Source organism: Pan paniscus, chromosome 4, assembly GCF_029289425.2.
Source record: "Pan paniscus chromosome 4, NHGRI_mPanPan1-v2.0_pri, whole genome shotgun sequence".
In the NCBI taxonomy this organism is placed as follows: Eukaryota; Metazoa; Chordata; class Mammalia; order Primates; family Hominidae; genus Pan; species Pan paniscus.
The window spans coordinates 14,864,368-14,880,074 of NC_073253.2; the positions used below are offsets into that span (position 1 = coordinate 14,864,368).

The following is a 15,707-nucleotide window of genomic DNA, read 5'->3' on the forward strand; positions in this document are numbered from 1 at the left end:
TACCAACGACAACAATATTAATAAAAATTAATGTAATGTTATCAAGTTCTCCTTTTTAAGCATTCAAAGATTGATTTTAAAAATAGCTTTATTGAGTTATTTACATATCATTAAATTCACCTTTTAAAATGTATAATTCAGTGGATTGTAATATATTCACAAAGTTGTGGAACCTTCACCACGATCTAAATTTGGAACATTTTTATTACCATCAAATAAAGCTCTGTATCCACTAGCAGTTGCTCCCCATTCCCCAAACCCTCAGCCTCCAGCAACCACAAATTTACTTTGTCTTTATAGATTTGCCTATTCTGAACACTTCATATAGATGGGAATCATACACTATACGGTCCTTCATGACTGGCTTCTTTCAGGTAGCATAATGTTTCCAAGGATTATCCATGTAGTAATATGCATCAGTACTTCATTTCTTTTTATTGACAAATAATAGTACATTGTTTGGACCTGTTTTGTTTGTTTTGAGACAGGATCTCACTCCACCACCCAGGCTGGAGTACAGTGGTGCAATCATGGCTCACTGCAGCCTCACCTTTGCGCTCAAATGATCCTCTCACTTCAGCCTCCCAGGTAGCTGGGACTACAGGCATGCACCACCACACCCGGCTAATTTTTTGTAGCAATGAGGTTTTGCCATGTGGGTCAGTCTGGAATTGAACTCCTGGACTGAAGTGATCCACCTGCCTCAGGCTCCCAAAGTGATGGGATTAGAGGCATGAGCCACCATGTCCAACTGATATACTACATTTTATTTATCTATTCATCAGTTGATGGATATTCAGTTGTTTCTATTTTTGGCTATTACAAATAATGTTGCTGTGAGCATCCATGTATAAGTTTTTTGTATGGGGATGTTTTCAGGTCTCTTGGGTATACATCTAGGAGTGGAATTGCTGGGCTATAGCATTTCTTTGTTTAACATTTTGAGGAACTGCAGATACTTTTCCAAAGCAGTGGCATTATTTTACATTCTCACATGTATAAGGCTTCTAATTTCTCTCCATCCTCTCCAACATTTGTTATTGTCTGTGTTCTTAATTGTAGTCATTCTAGTGGGTGTGAAGTTGTATCTCATTATGGTTTTGATTTGCAGTTACATATTCCTGATAACTAATAATGTTGAGTGTTTTTTCATATAGTTATTGGCCACTTGTTATCTTCTTTGGAGAAATGTCTATTTGAATTATTTGCCCACCTTTTTGAGACAGTATATTTGTCCATTTTCATGCTGCTGGTAAAGACATCCCCAAGACTGGGTAATTTATAGAGAAAAAGAGGTTTAATGGACTCAGTTCCACTTGGCTGGGGTGGGCCTCACAATTATGGCAGAAGGTGAAAGGCACATCTTACATGGCGGCAGGCAAAAGGAAAAATGAGAGCCAAGTGAAAGGCGCAACTCTTATAAAACCATCAGATCTTGTGAGATTTATTCACTACCACGAGAACAGTATGAGAGAGACCACCCCCATGATTCAATTATCTCCCACCAGGTCCCTCCCACAACATGTGGGAATTACGAGAGCTACAATTTGAGATGACACTTGGGTGGGGACACAGCCAAACCATATCAGATGGAGTCTCACTTTGTTACCCAGGTTGTAGTTCAGTGGCACGATCTCAGCTCACTGCAACCACCCCGCCTCCTGGGTTCAAGTGATTTTCCTGCCTCAGCCTCTTGAGTAGCTGGGATTACAGGCATGTGCCACTACCCAGCTAATTTTTGTATTTTAAGTAGAGATGGGGTTTCACCATGTTAGCCAGGCTGTTCTTGAAATCCTGACCTCAGATGATCAGCCTGCCTCAGCCTCCCAAAGTGCTGGGATTACAGGCATGAGCCACCATGCCCAGCCTCTTTGCCCATGTTTTAAAAGTTGGGTTATTTTTCTTTTTACTGTTGAGGTAAAAGAGTTATTTATGTATTCTGATACAAGTCCTTTATTAGTATATGATTTGCAAATGTTTTCTCCCGTTCTGTGGGTCGTCTTTTCACTTTCTTCATTGTGTAAAGGACTATTTTCAAAGGCAATCTTTCTCTGATTCTTCCCAATCCTTTCCTCAGCAACTCTTCAAGGGTTCATTAATATTAACATAGTGAGAATTTCAATATCTATGCTCTGAGTAGCTCATTATGAAACAGGGAAGTCATTTCACTACATAATCATTGGGAAATACCATATGAAATAAAACTCTTAGTTTCTCTCTGGCAAAATACTTGTTTATGAAACTGGATGACACAGCATAAGTGACATCTGTACCTGCAGAAGAGCCATGCCCCCAGTGCTGCACCTGTCTTATTATCTTGAGCCTACTTTCTTCTCAATAAAACAAACTCTGCTTGGAAATGATAGCCAGAAAAAAAGTAAATGGAAGCACAGAACTGTTTCCTATCCTAACAGGTATTAAGCTCCTGTTTTCAAAATCTGTTACTTGGTAAGAAAATGTATTCCTTTCACACAGATAGAAATTAAATTATTTTTAAAATGTAAACTATTACCTTCTGCAAAAGCTTTTCCCCCTTAGTGAAAAGCAGAATTAAAAAAACACTAGTGAGTTAACCAAGGTCAGATTTATTCTCTTAAAACGTTCCCATACAGTATTTACCCAGCACCTACATTAAATTGAAAAATATCTTCTAATTCTCGTAGTGCTGAGTTGAAAATATATCTCCCCTATACTGGCTGTTCTCTACTATGGGCTTAAGGGAATGTTCTTCCTGTTAAAAACAAAAATTGGTATCAATGTAATTGAAGAATTATTTAAACTTCTTTTTTTTGTTTTGTTTTTTGATGGAGTCTCCCTCTGTTGCCCAGGTTATACAGTGCAGTGGCATGATCACAGCTCACTGCAGTCTCGACGTCCCAGGCTTAGGTGATCCTCCTACCTCAGCCTCCCAAGTAGCTGGGACTACAGGTACACAGCACCACACCTGGCTAATTTTTGTATTTTTAGTGGAGACGGGGTTTCACCTTGTTGGCCAGGCTGGTCTTGAACTCCTGACCTCAAGTGATCCACCTTCCTCAGCCTCCCAAAGTGCTGGGATTACAGGCATAAGCCACCGTGCCCAGCCTTAAACATTTAAAATTAAGATTTTAATTTGTTCAAAAGGGTAATATTTTCCAAATGGTTATTAGACAGAAATGATTTTCAAATGGTTACTTTATTAGACAGAAATGATAGTGATATAATAGTTCATGGACCATTTCATTTACAAAGATCTGAAATTCCCATTCAGTATTTAAAACTTTAAATTATTTTGCCCTAGTTTATTACAGTCAAAACAGCATCATCTGAAGTACTTTTTATATTTTATCCAAATAATTCTGGGTAGGTTTATTTTTTAAAATAAATACATAGTGGAAGTCAGAATACCTGAGTTCTATTTTTGATATCACTAGAAGATAATTGAACTGCTGCTCTAATTTTCTCTCTTTTTTTCTTTTCTTTTCTTTTTTTTTTTTGAGACAGAGTCTTGCTCTGTCGCCCAGACTGGAATGCAGTAGCACAATCTCGGCTCACTGCAACCTCCACCTCCCAGGTTCAAGCGATTCTCCTGCCTTAGCCTCCTGAGTAGCTGGGACTACAGGTGCCCGCCACCATGCCTGGCTAATTTTTGTAGTTTAGTAGAGATGGGGTTTCACCATGTTGGCCAGGCTGGTCTCAAACTCCTGACCTCAAATGATCCACCCGCCTCAGCCTCCCAAAGTGCTGGGATTACAGGCGTGAGCCACTGCACCTGGTCTAATTTTCTGTCTCTTGAGGATGCTACATGAAGGATTAAATAAAGCTGGCCTTGAGCTTTTCTCTGGTGGTATCACCAGAATGACAGTTTTTGCTTTTGTTTTGCTTTATGTGTTTTGTTAGTTTAACCATTATTAACTGCTGGGTTATGAGAATTGACAGTCTTCTACAAAAACCTTTATATAACGGGGTAAGAGAAAGGCAGGTTTAAAAGGTTTCTTTAGTTGCTACCTTTGTCATTACCCTGCCATACATTATTTCAGATATGAGAGCATTTCAGAAACATGGGCTCTGCCAGCCTTCGTCTCTTATTTGTCAAAGATCTTAGAGCAGGCACACAGCTGACCATGTTTACCTGGACTTCACAAAGCTTTTGGGAAACTCACTAGCAATTATGATGACACCTGGGGAAAAAAATTCCTATCAGCTGAGTGGTCTCCATAACTTCACACTGCTAGGATGTCTCCAAGGGAAATAGTCATAAAGACACTCTGAAATTTTTACAGAGCTAACTTTCATTGAAAGAAAAAGGAGGACATAGGCCAGGCATGGTGGCTCACACCTGTAATCAGCACTTTGGGACACGGAGGCGGGCAGATCACGAGGTCAAGAGATGGAGACCATCCTGGCCAACATGGTGAAACCCCGTCTCTACTAAAAATACAAAAATTAGTTGGGCTTGGTAGCGCGTGCCTGTAGTCCCAGTTACTCAGGAGGCTGAGGCAGGAGAACCGTTTGAACCTGAGGGGCAGAGACTGCAGTGAGCTGAGATTATGCCACTGCACTCCAGGCTGGCAACAGAGCGAGACTCTGTCTCAAACAAAAACAAAAACAAAAAACCGCAAAGAACAAGGAGGAAATAAACTTCAATAAATTTTTATTAATTTCAAATGAAGCAAGCAAACATTTACTTGTTACTTACTGCATGCGAGGGACTGGGCTAGATGTGGGGATGTAAAGATGAATGATACAGTCTACTCAAGAGGAGATCACATTATAATAGGAGCCTAATGAAAAACAAATACTAATAAAGCAGTTTTACACCAATCTGCATTGGGAACCAATGGAGATGTAAAAAAAAAATCATCATAGGCAACTGGGGAGTGGTAGAAGTTAAGAGTTTAAAATGTAGCCTGGCATTTTGGGAGGCCGAGGCAGGAGGATTACCTGAGGTCAGGAGTTCGAGATCAGCCTGGCCAACATGGTGAAACCTTGTCTCTACTAAAAATACAAAAATTAGCCAGGCATGATGGCACACACCTGTAGTCCCAGCTACTTGGGAGGCTGAGGCAGGAGAATTGCTTGAGACTGGAGGTGGAGGTTGCAGTGAACTGAGATCGTGCCACTCTACTCCAACCTGGCCTGGCTGACAGAGCAAGACTCTGTCTCAAAAAAATAATAATAATCATAATAAAAATAAAAAAAGATAGTCTGGACCAAATTGTGAAGAGCATTACTGACAGTGAATGGGGAATAGTCATTTGAATTTAAAAGAATGACTTCAGTTGGAATTATGAGAGATAGAATGAGATAAAATGAGAGGGTTGAGTGATCAGTTGGACATGGGAGGCAAAGAAGAAAGAAGAATGAAATACAAATCTGGAATGTCTGAGGCCTTCTCTGATAATCTATGTAAAACAGAAAATCTGGGGGGCAGGGAGGGGAGAGAACTTAGAGGATAGGTCAGTAGGTGCAGCAAACCACCACAGCACACACACCCCTATGTAATAAACCACCACAGCACACACACACACCTATGTAATAAACCACTACAGCACACACACCTATGTAACAAACCGCCACAGCACACACACCTATGTAATAAACCACCACAGCGCACACACACACCTATGTAATAAACCACCACAGTGCACACACCCCTATGTAATAAACCACCACAGCACACACACACCTATGTGACAAACCACCACAGCACACACACACACCTATGTGACAAACTGCCACAGTGCACATACCCCTATGTGACAAACCGCCACAGCACACACACACCCCTATGTGACAAACCACCACAGCACACACACACACCTATGTGACAAACCACCACAGCACACACACACACCTATGTGACAAACCACCACAGCACACACACCCCATGTGACAAACCGCCACAGCACACATACACACCTATGTAACAAACCTGTGAGTTCTGCACATGTATCCCGGAACTCAAAGTAAAAACAACAACAACAAACAGAATATCTGTCAGTCACTACCCCTTTATTCTCCTTCATTTTTTTCCACTGAACTTGACACACACATACACACACACACAATTTATTGTCTATTTCACTGGAATGTAAGGTCCCTGAGGAAAGGGATTTTGCTTTGTTTACTGTTGTATCCTCAGGGCCTACTATATGAAAAAATATTTTTGAAGGGATGCATGAAATGACTAGCTTAAGAGAGTGGTTTGCAGTATGATCAACTAAAATAGAAAATATAGAAAGGAAGGTAGACTTGCAAGGATAGGTGATAGATTCTTTTTGAGTCATGATGATTTTGAGGTCCCACTGTGAATATATGGTCTGGAACTTGTAGAGACGCTGGGGTTGGAGATTAATATTTGAAAGTCATGGGTGTTTAGGTATCAGCAAAAGAATGAATTTTGAATCAAGGGGACATGATAAACTGTGTGGATCTTAGAGAGCTGCATGAGAAAGAGTTTGGTGTGACTTCTGGCCATTAGAAGTACATTCTCCATTATCTGCCTCCACTTCATGGGATTTGTAGGTAATGCTTTACCTCTGGTAAGGCCTTGGGGAATGCTATTCCTGCAGCCATGCCTAATATATTTTGTCTTGTTCAGCTGAAAGACTCCAGTTTGCTTTAAAGGTGACAACTTATATATACATTCTCAATTGTTGACACCGTTTTGATATTGTTTGCTGAGGATTTCTGCTCTTCCACAAGCCACTTGAAATAACTACTCTTTAAACACACACATACACACACCCATGGCAAGTCATGTGATAAACCTTGAAAGTCACAATGAATACAACAGGAATAAGTAATTTGAAATCTCAAGAGAGATTCAATGGAAACAAAGATGTTCCATAGTTCAATATTTAAGACCGTTAGCAGGAAGCAATGATTTTCCTTGTTTTTGAGTATTAACTAGTAGAGCTCATACTTTTTGTTCTTCAAAATAACAAGTACAAAATGGTCTTGTAATAAGCAAAACCCATGCCAGCTTCCATCTCAAGCCATTTTCCAGTGTTAACTTTAGTGAAACATTATCTGGAAGAGCTATCTCTCAATTGACTGCCATTATGAATGTATCTCGAGTTTTCATTCTTTTCACAGTGATTTGAAAGCTTTTACATATTTCATTAGCAAAACAAACTGTAGTATAATTCACTCCAACTGATTTTTAAGCAAACTGGAGTCTGAATAATACAGTGTATTAAATAGCATTGAGAGATGGATACAATGAATATCAAGCATACTATCCGTTGCATCATATTTGTTATAGGCTAAGACTAGTTGCGATAGGCTAAGACTCATCTGTCAAGGTTCAAGTTGGATAAATTATGTTATTCAGTTACTACATATGTTCATTATATTTCATGTAAAATGTGATTATTTATATGACTATTAAAATGTACTCTCCCAATGATCTTCGTAGATTATATTCCTTTCAAGAAATGTTACCACTTTAGGAGAGCCACCTCTGTACTTAGAGCAGTAGTTCTGAGCATTATACAAATGTCAGTTACAGTGTTAGACACTTTCAGACTGTTTCCCTCCACCGCCTTGCAGCCTTTTAAAGTTTTTAAATTTTTGGTAGAGTCAGGGTCTTGCCATGTTGCCCAGGCGGATCTGAAACTCCTGGGCTCAAGCAATCCTCCTGCCTTGGCTTCCCAAAGTGCTAGGATTATAGGCATGAACCACTGTGCCCAGCCTCTCTTTCCTTCTGAAGGTTTCACCCACTTCCCAGACCGAGCCTTCTCTACCATCTTTGTCAGGCTGGCTGAAATCCGAGTAGAATGCCCAGGCTTGAAAAGGGATAATCTGACTTCTTTTCCAATTCATATGCCCTATGTACTGCATCACGCCCCAACTCTGGGCTTGGATGAAACACTGCATACACCATGCAGAATTGAGTTTGGCCTCCTGAGTGGCTGCTGAAGGGCTTGATGAAACTACTCAAAAATGTCGATGAGTTAGCTTTCTGTGGGGAGATCCTTGATTAATAGGAACTAGGAAACAGAGGGAGGCAGGCAGCAAGATTCTCCCTCCCATGGAAACTCTGAGATGCAGTTCTTCCTTGCAGCCCTTCTGGAGAATTCTCATGTGCTAGGCAGCACGTGGCTGAATGACCTGCCATATCTGTGTGTTTTTTGAAGTTTTGTATGAAGTGATAGCCAACACAGTAGCACATTGTGTCACTTTGCTCCAGCTCTTTTCCTTGCCTCAAATCTCTTTTCTCTCACTCTTTGTTCTGGGTTTTCACCTCTCAAAGTATAATGCTCTGTTTTCTAGAGGACCTGCATTAAGATTATGACCATTCAAAAAATGAAGAAGACTATTTTTTTTTTTTTTTTGAGACAGAGTTTCACTCTTGTTGCCCAGGCTGGAGTGCAATGGCACGATCTCGGCTCACTGCAACCTCTGCCTCCCAGGTTCAAGCAATTCTCCTGTCTCAGCCTCCCGAGTAGCTGGGATTACAGGCATGTGCCACCACGCCTGGCTAACTTTGTATTTTTATTAGAGACGGGGTTTCTCCATGTTGGTAAGGCTGGTCTCGAACTCCCGACCTCAGGTGATCCACCTGCCTTGGCCTCCCAAAGTGCTGGGATTACAGGCGTGAGCCACCATGCCCAGCCAAAGAAGACAATCTTTAAAAAATTTTTAAAAATATATTTAGGGGACAAAAGTACAGATTTTGCATAGTAGTGAAGTCTGGGTTTTTAGTGTACCCATCATCTGAATAGTGAACACTGTGCTCAATAGGTGATTTAACAACCCTCATTCGCCTCCCACACTCCCACCTCGTGCAGTCTTCAGTGTCTATTATTCTACTCTGTGTGTCCATATGTTCCTACTGTTTAGCTCCCACTTATAAGTGAGAACATGCAATATTTGACTTTCTGAGTTATTTCAGTTAGGATAATGTCCTCCAGTTCTATCCATGTTGCTGCAAAAGATATGACTTCATTCTTTTTTATGGCAGAGTAGTATTCCATGATGAGTGTGTGTGTGTATATATATACAAACATCACATATTCTTGATCCAATCTTCGGCTGATGGACACTTAGTTTAAGTATATATCTTTGCTATTGTGAATAATGCTGTGATAAACATGTGAGTGCAAGTATCTTTTTGATATGTTGATTTCTGTCCCTTCAGGTATATACCTACTGGTGAGATTGCTGGGTGAAATGGTAGTTCTATTTTAGTTCTTTGAGAAATCTCCATATTGTTTTCCATAAAGGTTGTGCTAATTTACATTCCCACCAACAATGCGTAAAACATTCCCTTTTCTCCACATCTTTGCCAACATCTTTCGTTTTCTGACATTTTAATGATAGCCATTCTGGGTGGCATAAGATGGTATCTCATTATGATTTTAATTTGCATTTCTCTGATGATTAGTGATGTTGAGCATTTTTTCATATGCTTGTTGGTCACTTGCATGTCTGCTTTTGAGAAATGTCTGTTCCTGTCCTTTGCCCATTTTTTTTTCAAGGAATATTTCATAACAAGGTAGGTAACATGTTTATCTAACAGGAATTTTATGTCACTGCCACTAAATCAAAATATCCTGTTCACTGGGTAAAAGACCTGCTTTATGTGTGTACACTTCAGTGCAATTAAAAAATATACTGTAATTATAATTTCAGAACTTCTGAATTTCAACTGATGCCAGTGTTCTCTCCTTTTTTCATATGGGAAAATTCCTCTGAAAATCATCTGAAGCTTGGACAAAAATTCCACAGCTGTATTCCTCCCGATCACTTTGCAGAGTCTTCAGGATTCAGATAGAGGGGAAGCTTCAATTCAACCTTTCAGAGAAAACATTCCAGCTTGCATGATCTCATCAACCAAGAGAATGTTGGTGGCAATCACAGTGCAGGAGTGAAGAAGCTGTTTCTTTACACAATAGTTATCCCATATGCCTACTTCTGCTGCTACCATTGGCTCACCTGTGTCCAGGTCCACACCCACAAGCTGACCTGATTCTGAACATTCTGCTTGAATTTTAACTAATGTTTCCTGAAGGTCAAAACCAGAGTTCTGATCAAGAACCTTTGGAATAATGAGCAATACATCAGCAAATGCTTGGACTCCAAGCTGTGCCCTGCCCTTTACACTGGGCTTATATTTAATCAGGGCTTCTGCCATTGCTACTTCCACAGCACCAGCACCTGGAAACACACAGCCCTCATCAATAGGATTTTTGACAGCCCTCAAGCCATCCCTTACTGCATCTTTTGAGCTGAGTGAGTGTGTACTTATTTGGTCCTTTGTTTAATAATGTGACAGAGCGAGTATTGTTACATTTCTCAATAAAGGTGAACTTCTCTTCTCCCAATATATATTTATATACAAGTCCTGCATGTCCCAAGCAGTCAGGATTTAGGTTTTCAAAAGAATTCAGGGCTACCTCACCAGAAGCAAGAGTCAGCCCCTCGATATTTCTCCTTTTAGCTCTGTGAAGAGTGACTATGTGTTCTTTTGCAAGAGCATCTAAGGAAAGGGGGTCAATTCCCTCTTGATTAATAGCAACAAATCCTTTATCTGAATCACCACAGACTTTCCTTTTCAGTTCTATTTTTTAACTCTTATCTTCAGTGAATTTTCTTTCAGCTTTTATGAGTTTTTCTCTCATTTCTGCAGTCTTGTAAAAAAAAAAGCCAGAATTCACTTATGTTTTTTCATATTCTAATGACACGTTACGCTTGAGAATGTATACATCCTCCACCCTTTTCTTCATATCAGGATGCCATGCTCCGTGGTCCAAAACAAGCCCTCTGATTAAGCTTGTATCAGTTTCAGATTTATGTTTCATCTCCATGATCACAACCATGAAGAGATCAATAGGTTCATCTTGTCTTTTAATGGCCAAAATGGAGTCCACTACAGCCTCTGTTAAGGCATCTGCAAGTTCAGCATGAACTTTAGTATGAAGAGATGTTCTGGCCACATTTATAAGTGTTTCCCTGTCCATCTCTTTCCTTACTTTGACTTCTTCCAACAACCGAAGGGCCTTTTCCTTTGCAGCTTCAAATCCTTCAGTAATTATTCTGAGATGAAGGCCTTCAGAAATGTAGAGATCCGCCTGTTTCAGTAGCTTTTCAATGATTAGGACATTGGAAGTTGTACTATCACCAGTTATATCATCCTGGGCTGTTGCTACCTTTGCTATTAAGGAAGCTGTTGTGTGTTGAATTTGCATTTCGTGAAGCAGCACATTGCCATCTTTTTAGTAAGCTTGATGTCTCCAGCGCCAGAAACAAGCATATTCATTGTGCCCTTGGGCCCCAGGTTGGTTCCCAGCACGTCCTGCAGACCCTGCATTATGCTGATGTTGACCGCTAGCGCCACCTCCATTCGGGCCACCTCAGCCTTGGGGTTTAGGGTCTTCACCACTGCCATAGCTGCTGCAGTAGAGGAAAAGGAAGCAATGCGGCACGGACAGCCTAGAGCCGGTGCGGCCCTTTGCCTATTTTTTAATGGGGTTACTTTCTTCTAGGATTTTTAGTTTCTGCTCTTGTGTTTGGGTCTTGAATCCAACTTGAGTTACTAATTTTTGCATATGGTGAGATGTATGGCTCCAGTTTCATTCTTCTATATATGGCTATCCAGTTTTCTCAGCACCAGTTAGTGAATAGCGTGTCCTTTCCCCAGCGTATATTTTTGTTGACTTTGTCAAAGATCAGTTGCTTGTAAGTATGTGGCTTTATTTCTGGGTTATCTATTCTGCTCCATTGATCTATGTGTTTATTTTTTATACCACACCATGCTGTTTTTGTTACTATAGCCTTGTTATATAATTTGAAGTCAGGTAATGTCATGCCTCCAGCTTTTTTTTTTGAGATGGAGTCTCACTCGTTGCCAGGGCTGCTGTCACAGCTGGCTAATTTTTTTTTTTTTATTTATTTTATTTTTTTTTTATTTTTAGTAGAGACGAGGTTTCACCATGTTGGCCAGGTTGATCTCAAACTCCTGACCTCAGGTGATCCTCTTGCCTCGGCCTCCCAAAAAGTCCTGGGATTACAGCTGTGAGCCACCACGTTTGGCCACACTCAGCTAGTTTTTGTATTTTTAGTGGAGACGGGGTTTCACCATGTTAGTTGGCCAGGCTGGTCTTGAACTCCTGACGTCAGGTGATCTGCCCACCTTGGCCTTCCAAAGTGCTGGGATTATAGGAGTGAACCACCACACCTGGACCAGCTTTGTTCTTTTTGCTTAGGATTGCCTTGGCTGTTCAGGCTCTTTTTAGATTCCATATGAATTTTAGGATAGTTTTTTATTTATTTTATTTTTTTTAGTTTTTTCTAATTCTGTGAAAAATGTATGTTTTTGATAGGGATTGCAGTGAATCTATAGATTGCATTGGGCAATACAGTCTTTTTTTTTTTTTTTTTTTCTGAGACAGAGTCTCGCTCTGTCGCCCAGGCCAGAGTGCAGTGGCGCAATCTGGGATCACTGCAAGCTCCGCCTCCTGGGTTCACACTATTCTCCTGCCTCAGCCTCCAAGTAGCTGGGACTACAGGTGCCCACCACCACACCTGGCTAATTTTTTGTATTTTTTGTAGAGAAAGGGTTTCACCATGCTAGCTAGGTGGTACAGTCATTTTAATGATATTGATTCTTCTAATCCATGAGCATGGGATATTTTTCCATTTGTTTGTGTCATCTACAATTTCATTTATCAGTATTTTGTAGTTCTCCTTATAGAAATTATTCACCTCACTTGTTAAACATATTCCTAGGTATTTTATTTTGTTTGTAGCTGTTGTAAATAGAATTGCCTCCTTAACTTGGTCCTCAGCTAAATCACTGATGTAGACAAACACTACTGATTTCTGTACATTAATTTTGTACCCTGAAGCTTTACTGAATTCATTTATCAAATCTAAGAGGTTTTTTGGTGAAGTCTTTAGGGTTTTCCAGATATAAAATCATATCATCAGGCCAGATGTGGTGGCTTACACCTGTAATCCCAGCACTTTGGGAGGCTGAGACCAGTGGATCACCTGAGGTCAGGAGTTTGAGACCAGCCTGGCCAACATGGTGAAATCCTGTCTCTCCTAAATATACAAAAATTAGCCAGGCATTGTGGCTGGTGCCTGTAATCCCAGCTACTTGAGAGGCTGAGGCAGGAGAATCGCTTGAGCCTGGGAGGCGGAGGTTGCAGTGAGTCGAGATCGCACCACTGCACTCCAGCGTGGGTGACAGGTGAGACTCCATCTCAAAAAGAAAAAACAAAACAAAACAAAAACCATATCATCAGCCAATAGGAATAATTTGACTTCCTCTTTTCCAAATTGGATGCCTTTTGTTTCTCTTGCCTGACTGCTCTGGCAACGACTTACAGTACTATATTGAATAAGATTTGGTGAAAGAGGATATCCCTGTCTTGTTCCAGTTCTTGGAGGGAATGCTTTCAAGTTTTCCCTGTTAAGTACGATGCTGGCTGTAGGTTTGTTATATACTGCCTTTATTAAGGTGAGGTATGCTCCTTCTATGCCTAGTTTGTTGAGGATTTTTATCATGAAGGGATGTTGAATTTTATCAAATGCTTTTTCTGTATCTATTGAGATGATCATTTGGTATTTGTCCATTTGTATATGTGATGTATCACATTTATTGATTTGCATATGTTTGAACCATCCCTGCATCCCTGGGATAAATTCTATGTAATCCTGGTGTATTATCTTTTTGCTGTGCTGTTGGATTCGATTTGCTGGTATTTTGTTGAGGGGTTTTTTTTTTTTTTTGCATCTAATTTCATCAGGGATATTGGTCTATAGTTCTTTTTCTTATTGTGTCCTTGTCCGTTTCTTCATATCAGAGTGATACTGGCCTCATAGAATGAGTTAGGGAGAATTCTTTCCTCCTTTTATGGAATAGTTTCATGAAGATTGGTATTAACTCCTCTTGGTATCTATCTTTGTGTGTTTGGTAGAATTTGGCTCAGTTAATAAAAATCTTACCCCCACAAAAAAAGCCCAAAACCAGATGGTGAATCCATCTGGTTTTGGGCTTTTCTGGGGTTGGGGGAGATTTTTTATTACTGATTCAATCTTGTTACTCATTATTGGTATGTTTGGGGGTTTTTTTTCCGTCTTTATTTTTAAAATTTGTGTGGGTACATAGTAGGTGTCTATATTTATGGGATACATGAGATGTTTTGATACAGGCATGCAATGTGAAATAAGTACATCATGGGGAATGGGATATCCATCCCCTCAAGCATTTATTCTTTGAGTTACAAGCAATCCAATTACACTCTTTAAGTTATTTTAATATTCCGGGATTTAATTTCTTCCTAGTTCAATCTTGGGAGGTTGCTTGTTTCCAGGAATTTAACCACTGGAAAATAATTTTTTTTTTTTTTGAGACGGAGTTTTGCTTTTGTTGCCCAAGGTAGAGTGCAATGGCGCAATCTTGATTCACTGCAACCTCCGCCTCCCGGGTTCAAGTCATTCTCCTGCCTCAGCCTCCTGAGTAGCTGGGATTATAGGTGTGCGCCACCACGCCTGGCTAATTTTTTGTATTTTTAGTAGAAATGGGGTTTCACCATGTTATCCAGGCTGGTCTCGAACTCCTGGCCTCAGGTGATCTGCCCGTCTCAGCCTCCCAAAGTGCTAGGATTACAGGCGTGAGCTACCACACCTGGCCAAGAAAATCTTAAATGTGGTCTGGCAATCCTTCAGTGGATCTATGAGGTCAAAACCAATTTCTTAATAATACTAAATGTTATTTGTCTTATTCACTCTCAATCTCTCATGAATATATTGTGGAGTTTTCCAGAGTGTGATATTGCAGCTGTTTGAATACAGAAGCAGACCTGAAAAATCTAGCTTCATTCTATTAAGGCAGATATTAAAGAGATTTGCAGAAGTTGAAACAATGTTACTTTTCTCACCACTTTTCAGTTTTGGAAAATACAGGTTTTCAATATAAAAAAGTTACTTATGGTAACGTGACATGAGTTATTTTTTTAAAAATTAGTATCTATTAAAAATTTCCCCAATTTTAATAATAATCCAATAAATATCAATATGTAGAACCCACATAAACAAAAACACATTAAGGTCCTGTTTTAAAATGCAGGTTTTATTATCATTCAGGTATAGTGAGGCCAATAGATCAGGAGATGATAGTTTGTTACTCACAGTTCCCAAAAGGAAGGAGCACACACCACAGCATTCAGGGCCACACAAGGAAGCACCAGGGTCACCTGGGAGGCAGGAATGAGGGGAAAACATGGGCAAGAGCCTTGATTGTGATGTGTGCATTCAGGAATGGGTGAGAAAGGGTAAGCAGGCTTAGAATCAGCTAATTTGAATAATTTCAGCGGGCTCCAGGGTTGTCTCAGAGTGGTCTGGTACCTTGCCCTCAGGTGATTAAGACAGGGGAATAGTGCTCTGAAGTTGAGTAGCCCTGTGAGAGTCTGAGAAAGGGAACAGCTGGGGGTATTGGCTTTTGATTGGATGGTTTGCATATACAAGTGTGGTCACAGGATAATTGTTTTCCATCTCTAGGAATAATTAGCTACCTCTGGGAGGGGTAGCCTCTGCCTGGTCAGCAAGGCCCCAGACACCAAAGCATACAAAGGATACAGAAATGTAAAACATACAGTTACTACAAGTCCTTAATAATTTTAAGAGTATAAATAATGTAGGGATGTTCTGAGACTAAAATGCTTGTGAGCTTCTGGGCTAGGTCATACACGGTAACAGAGAAGCCCCAAATC

The 15,707-nt window shown here is 40.2% G+C and overlaps 1 long non-coding RNA gene and 1 pseudogene across 1 annotated transcript in view; both read right to left on the bottom strand.

Annotated features, from left to right (window-relative positions):
* The window catches only part of LOC129397728 (uncharacterized), a 51,521-nt gene that overhangs the window by 16,707 nt on the left and 19,107 nt on the right, over window positions 1-15,707 (bottom strand). The window lies entirely within an intron of this gene.
* LOC129397726 (T-complex protein 1 subunit zeta-like) lies at window positions 4-14,824 on the bottom strand (annotated as a pseudogene).